Source organism: Leopardus geoffroyi, chromosome C1 (assembly GCF_018350155.1).
Source record: "Leopardus geoffroyi isolate Oge1 chromosome C1, O.geoffroyi_Oge1_pat1.0, whole genome shotgun sequence".
Lineage (NCBI taxonomy): Eukaryota > Metazoa > Chordata > Mammalia > Carnivora > Felidae > Leopardus > Leopardus geoffroyi.
Window position 1 is genome coordinate 198333027 of NC_059328.1, and position 7746 is coordinate 198340772.

Genomic DNA, 7746 nt, shown 5'->3' on the forward strand with positions numbered 1-7746 from the left:
CTCCTTTCCACTCAATTCTTATTTCTCATTTAGCTATAGAAGAATTTAAACTTCTTTTGGCAAGGGGCACCTGGGTGGCCCAGTTGGTTAAGCATCTAACTTCGGCTCAGGTCATGATCTCACGGTTCATGGGTTCAAGCCCCATGTCTGGCTGTGACCGCTCAGAACCTGGAGCCTGCTTCAGATTCTCTGTCTTCCTCTTTCTCTCCCTCCTCAACTCATTCCCTATCTCTCTCTCAAAATAATAAACGTCAAAAAAATTTTTAATAAAAAAATCAACTTTTTGGCAAATTCATATTGTAAGTTGGATAGAGAGGATTTTTTTTAAATTGCAGGGACCGATACCTTTATCATAATTAATTCATTTTATTATTTAAATTTTGATTAATTCCAAGAAATATTTGAAGTTACTGTGGGAGATATTTGAGAATCTGAAGAATTAATTTAGGATGTTATCAATGACCATCAAGGAAGAGAATTAAATTCAAAGTGACATAGTGAAAGCATTGTAATATATTTTGACACAACCCATTCATTTGATATATTGTTTATCCTATCTATATATTTCAGGGGGTCATAATCATAAACTTTGAATATCCTTTTTTAAAATCTCTAATTATTGAAGTGAAATTAATTGTGATATGAAATAATAAAATTGTAAAGAATTACCGTAGCTTGCAGATTATTAATTGTTACTGAGCTCTGATTTTTTAGTAAAAGTTGATTATGTTGCTACCTATCTCCATGGACAGAATAATGTGTGTTTTAGAAAAATTATCCAATGTACCTTATAATAAAAGGCGAAAACTCTTTTCAATAGAATTAATAAATTATTGCTTAGATTTATTCTTAACAAAGCAATTTTTATCAAGCCTTATCTAGCTAAGTACAATGGCAACAATAGGGGGAAAGTCAGAATCTCTCTCATTACCTGCTTCCATAATTGTGCATGCATAAAGTATGCTTGAAGCCTTTGTAAGGAGAGATCATACAACCTGAATACTAATTTTGTGAGTACTGTAATTTCACGTCTGTTATCCATGTTCAAGCTGGTTGTGCTTTGAGGAGCAGCTGAGGCTTTATGGAAAACTTTGTAAAACATTCTATTTAGAACCAATTCTTATGTGCTCTGCGTATTTTTCTTCCTTTGTGTTTTATTTTGAGAACATTTGTATGAAAACAAGATCTTTGTTTCTTACAAGCACATCTGCTCTTGCTGCTTCTAGATTACAAGAAGTCATCATCCTCTGTGACATCATAATCATTTCCAAGGCAACCGGTTTGGCTCACTTTTAAAAAAAAAAATGATGAAAAGTTAACAAAATGTCAGCAGCAGCGAAGTGTTTATCTCAAAACATATACATAATAACTTCCCAGTTTTCTGCACCTACTGCATGTGGCCTGTTTATTTCAAAACCCGGAAGCTGTAGCCTATTGAATTTAATTACCTCAGAGTCCAGGAGACTGTCAATTCCATTACTCACAATTTAGAGGAAAAACAGAATGCTCAAGAAAACAAATTCTGAGGTGACCAACTTTATTGTACCTCAATGACCTGTCACATGGCGTGGCTGGTGCTAGTTCAATGAGGGAGGAAATATATGAGACCTTGGTGTTTTATGTTCTACAGTAAATAATGATATAGATTTGAATAACAGCTGGAAGGATCTTGAAGCCTTTTACTTGGAATGATTTTATGAACAGGCACTACATTCACTCAGCCACTTCAATGCTGTCACGACTGTGATGAAATGTGGCTTTGAGAGGCCTCAGAACATAATCATTTGGATAGCAAGCCAAGGCTGCTAAAGAGGACTGGAACCAGGATCAGATTTTGTGGCATGTTCTACTACATCAATATTTTTTTTTTTAATTTTTTTTTCAACGTTTATTTATTTTTGGGACAGAGAGAGACAGAGCATGAACGGGGGAGGGGCAGAGAGAGAGGGAGACACAGAATCAGAAACAGGCTCCAGGCTCTGAGCCATCAGCCCAGAGCCCGACGCGGGGCTCGAACTCACGGACCGCGAGATCGTGACCTGGCTGAAGTCGGACGCTTAACCGACTGTGCCACCCAGGCGCCCCTACATCAATATTTTTCAAAACTATGAAGTTTTAGTTCACAATAACCAAGCAATCCATAAAGAAATATTTATTGAGTATTTGCTGTGTGCATAGCACTGTATGGGTGATTGTGTGTGATATAAGGCAGTACACATGCAATCCCTGACCTCCCAAGCCCTTCTTTGAGATGAATATCTACTTATTAGTATCATCTTTTTTTTTTTTTTGGCACTACTAAAATACTTTTAAATTAAATCCTTTCCCCTTTATTTAAACAGTCCCATTTTATGTTTAAAGGTATCTATGTCATATGGACCACATTAGCTGAGGATAACCAGTGGTCTGTGCCCAAATCAGCTGTTCTATGTTGAATGCTAAGGAAATCTGGAGAGAGAGGGCTCAGAGGCAGTTGTGGTCTGAGTGCACTTGGACTCAGAATGGCAGGAATAGGATTCATGATCCTAGACCTTAGTATGAAGCAAGTGTCAGCTAAACTGGTAGCAAATACACAAAATTGTAAATCTGAAGATAGATCAGAAATGGGAAAATGGACCAAAGTCATAAGGGCAAAGCATCCAAATCAAGGGAAGAAAGGCTAGGGGATATATCTAAACAGAAGCCGGGCAGGTGTTGTGCAAAAATCAAAATGGCAGGCAAATGCAATAGGTCTGGGCAGAAGGGTAGTCAATATTGTAGAGGTCCAACTGCATGAATCAGGGACTCAGTCAAGCAAGACTGAGCTCAAAACTGGCATAGCCACTCATGTAGGACCAGCGACCAAGGCAGGAACCAATTAAAGGTGGTCTAAATTATTAAACGCCCCATGATTGGGCATAATTTATGTATATATTTATATATGTATTTGTGTATTCTCTTGTTCAGTGCTAAGACTGAGCTATTAGACACAAGGGTTAATAAAACTGATAAAGTTGATCTTATGAAACATTATACTGGGTAAAACAATAAATAATTAATTTAGCAAATAAATATATTACTTAAGTGTGTATTATATGTCAAAGTGTTGCAATAAGGAATAAAGGAGTCAGGCTAGAGGGTTGTTACTTAGATATCACTGAATATAACATTGAGTTTTAGAACAGTTTCTTGACCCCAGTTCTTACCCCCAGCCTTTATGGCCTACCAACTTTACAGCTATTTAATATACACCCTTATTCACAGCTTTTTTTTACCAATCACTGGCCTCCCCACACCCAATGATTTCCACCACCAATACCTCCTTTGCATCCTTGATTTATCCCATATGTCTGTCCAGTCTCCAAGATCAACTGACATCCTTAGCCTGATTTGTCTTGTTGCCACTTAAGCCCTCATGATGATATGTCCTTAAGTTAAAACTAGCTTATTGTGAGGGTGGAAGCTGGTTCTATTCAGAAGAGCCTAACACTTGTAATAAATAAGCCCAAATAGCGCCTGAGTGGCTCAGTTGGTTGAGCGTCCGACTTCAGCTCAGGTCATGATCTCACAGTCCGTGAGTTCGAGCCCCACGTCCGACTCTGTGCTGACAGCTCAGAGCCTGGAGCCTGCTTCCGATTCTGTGTCTCCCTCTCTCTCTGCCCCTCCCCTGCTCATGCTCTGTTTCTCTCTGTCTCAAAAATAAATAAAAACATTTAAAAAAAAAATCCCAAATATCTCCATGACTTAACACATTAGAAGTTTATCTGTTGTTCAAATGTTTGATGAGATTCAGTACCTTTCCAACCTTGCTCAATCATCCCTTCAGGGGATCAGAGTCCTCTTCTGACTCCTCTGCGTCTGCCTGGCAGACAAGGAAAGGGAGAGAACAGAAGATCATGAGGGAAATTTCTGTCAGTCAGTCACAGAACATTGTGCATCCTTTCTGACACATTTCATTGGACAGAACTCAGTCATATGGTATACCTAACAACAAAGGAGGCTAGGAAATATAGCCTAACTGTGTTCCCTGAAGGAAAAAGGAAGTATGTTTGATGAGTCAATAGTGTATCTTTTTATTCACCAAATAAAGACAGGAAGGAAGGAAGGAGAAGGAAGGAAGGAAAAGAAAGAGAACCATTCTACTCTTTATCCCACACAAAGAATTTACTCCCCATCTCCCCAGGTGAGATCATTCAAAGTGCCATCCAGTCACTGAATCTGCTTAAAGTCCAGAATTTTCAGGCCTGTGTCTCTTTGTCAAGTTGTGGCTCTGTCAAGTCCACTAAGGACTTGGTCTCATGAGTATGTGACCTGTGCAGTCACGTAGGTCCCCACCCTCAACTGGGCCCCTGCAATTGGTTTAATGCTCTGCTCTCACCTCATGAAATTACTAATATTTTTACCATTGAACTTGTGTTTTGTAAGTGAAGTCCAATGGGATAATGGAGCACGCACATGAACAGAGCAGGTGTGTGCAATATGTGCGTCCTTTGTCCCTTGCTACCCCATTCATGCGCAGTTTGTGTTGCTCGTGAGTGCAGAATTCTGGTGGACCTATGATGCTTGGGAATTTAGCAAGACTCAGTGTGAGTACAAGTTAAGCATGCTGTTTCTGTGGTTGAGTAAGCAGGGGATTGACCATGCTTTCCATTTGAACTGGAAACTTGCTTTGAACACAGAAGGCAACGGCATTCTAAGAATCCCAGAAGATCCAAAAACTCTATCATATCCTTTTTTCCTTATGCTATCTTTCCCTGTATTAGCTAACCACCTACACTAACATCATGTTGTAGAAGGAGAGGGGAAAATTGGGCAACCATAGCTTCCTCTTGCATTCTTTTCTTACCCATTAGTAAGCCAAAGGCACATAGTACTGAAAGAATGAGCACACAAGGAAAAGCAAAATAAAAATAGTTGCGTTACTGTGTGCTACATTTCCACTGCTCTGGTAAGAACAAAATGGATGTGTGTGTTTGAGCCACAAAGTAAGAATTGTATAATTTCATTAATTCCACACTTGAGTTAAATGCTTTTGTATTTGCATTTAAAACTGGTATTGCACGGGGTGCCTGGGTGGCTCAGTCGGTTAAGCGTCCGACTTCAGCTCAGGTCACGATCTCTCAGTCCGTGAGTTCGAGCCCTGCGTCGGGCTCTGGGCTGACAGCTCAGAGCCTGGAACCGTTTCTGATTCTGTGTCTCCCTCTCTCTCTGCCCCTCCCCCATTCATGCTCTGTCTCTCTCTGTCTCAAAAATAAATAAACGTTAAAAAAAAAAAAACTTTTAAAACTGGTATTGCACAATAAAAACATGAATAGGAAAATTAAACATTTCTTTATTTAGAATGACATTAAGTAGCAAATATAAAATACTATGATAAGTCAAAACATACTGTAAAAGAAAGGATAAGGCTTTATATTTTAGTACTTTCAATAGCAATATTTCCCTGCTTATTGAATAAGGAGTTCAAATTTTCATTTTGCACTAGAACATGCAAATCATGTAGCCTTCCCTGGGCCTGGTGCTCTATGTCCTCTCTCCAGTATAACTGCAATAAAAGCTTTCAGACAAAAAAAAGGGGGGGGGGAATAGGATAGACGTAGCAGTCAATGACCCACAAAAATTATTAAATCCTTCTGGAAAGGCCCCGTGAAGGGTGACTAACCAAGACAGGAATAGTTTCTTGTTCTGTCCCTGATTCTTCTTTCTCCAGCCCTTTTCTCCTCTCTCTGAGAGTTTCTTCCTTAACCATTATCTTCCACAGAAATATCTGAAATGGTTGTCGAAGAATTCCTCTCCTGTGGACTGTGCAGCTTTCATATCTCTCTTCCTCTCTAAGGGTGGTTTTAAGGCCTTTTTTTAGCCCTGGCTCATGGTTTCATTGCCACTACAATTTCTTCAAAAAATTTTTTGGTAAGTTTCTGATCTATTTGCTTTCAATTAAGTCCATGTGCCAAGGTTTTTTAACAGTTATTAAATTTGGTTTATTCCTTGTTTCCTGGTCCCCATGTTTTTTTCCTTAACTTAATGACAGGTACCTTGAGGCAATCCAAAACAATATGCTATGAAACAATATGCTAACTTTTCTTTCTTTCTTTTTTTTTAACTTTATTTATTTATTTTGAGAGAGACAGAGAGAGTGTGAGCAGGGGAAAGGCAGAGAGAGAGGGAGACAAAGAATCCTAAGCAGGCTCCATACTGTCAGCACAGAGCTTGACCTGGGGCTCAAACTCATGAAACTGTGAGATCATGACCTGAGCCAAAATCAAGAGTCAGACGCTTAACTGACTGAGCCATCCAGGCACCCCTATGCTAACTTTTCTGATGGTTACTGAAGGGCTGAGTTGTTTCAGAAATCTCACTGGCCCTTTGTCATTTGGGGCCACTTGTATTCAGGTCCCAAAGCTATCAATTTTTCAACCAAGGAAGGCTCTAGATCCCTGAACTCTCTACTCTTGCCATTTTCGGCTTGAAAACTGGCCCAAGCTCACCTGAGTACATGCCTTTCTTGCTTAAGTGGTGGCCAACACACCATCATGCTGACAGTTCTAACTACTTCCTTTGAACTATAGGCTCAGGAAGCTTGTGACCTGTCTTCCATGTTGTCCCATGACAGCTTAACTGAAAATCTTCTGAGGCATAGCAGAACTCTCCAGATAACTAACCTGCTGTATTGTATCCTTACTAATGTGGCAAACAAAGGCAGAAGTGAATGGCAGATAGAATTAAATTTCCTTATAACCTGCAACCCATTGACAACTACTTAAGGCAAGGAAAGTAAAACTTTCTCCAGGAACTCCCTAGGGTTTTAATGTTAATGATTTGCTAGAGAAAGAAACAACCTTAGCTTGAGGATAGCTAGGCCTCCAGTAATCTGTGAATCTTTAGCATATGAAAATCTCTTTGGAAACTTCCCCTTGACTTTACCTCCCCCAATTCCCAAGTATATAACCAGTCTCTCCACTGGGTCTGGGGAAGCTCTTCCTGCCCACTGGTCCTGTCCCCATGCTTTAATAAAATCACCTTTCCACCAAAGATATCTTCAAGAAGTCTTCTAGGCCTTCAGTTCTGAACCACTGCCACTCCAAAAAACCTGATCACTCACCTTCTGCTGGTTGGTCTCTAAACCAATGGCACTTATCTTGGGGTTTTGTTAGAACAGCAACATGTGTCAAAGTATTAATTTCCGTACTTACCAAGGGAAGATAGCTGCTGTAACTAGAATTTCAGTGCCTTAACATATTAAAGCTTATTTTTGTCACACTACACATTACTGTGGGTTCAGGATCAATGACATGCCACTAAGTGACTAAAAGAACTAGGCTCTTGGGGTGCCTGGGTGGCTCAGTCAGTTGAGCGTCTGACTTCCACTCAGGTCATAATCTCACAGTTTGTCAGTTCGAGCCCTGCATCAGGCTCTGTGCTGACAACCCAGAGCCTGGAGTCTGCTTCGGATACTGTGTTTCCCTCTCTCTCTGCCCATCCCCCACTCATGCTCTGTCTCTCTCCTCTCAAAAATAAATATAAACATTTAAAAAAATTTAAAAGAGAACTAGGCTCCTTCCATCTTAACTTACTTTATTTTGTATGATCAAAACTTATATTTATTAAAGTCTTGGTTTAAAACTCTTTGCCTGAAACAATCAAAAGATCTGTTTAGAAGTTCAATTTATTTTAATGCTTTCATTTAACAACTGAAAAAGACCACTCACAATTAGAGGTAGAACCAAAGGAAAGAAATATTTGTCTACACTAAAATATATACATATA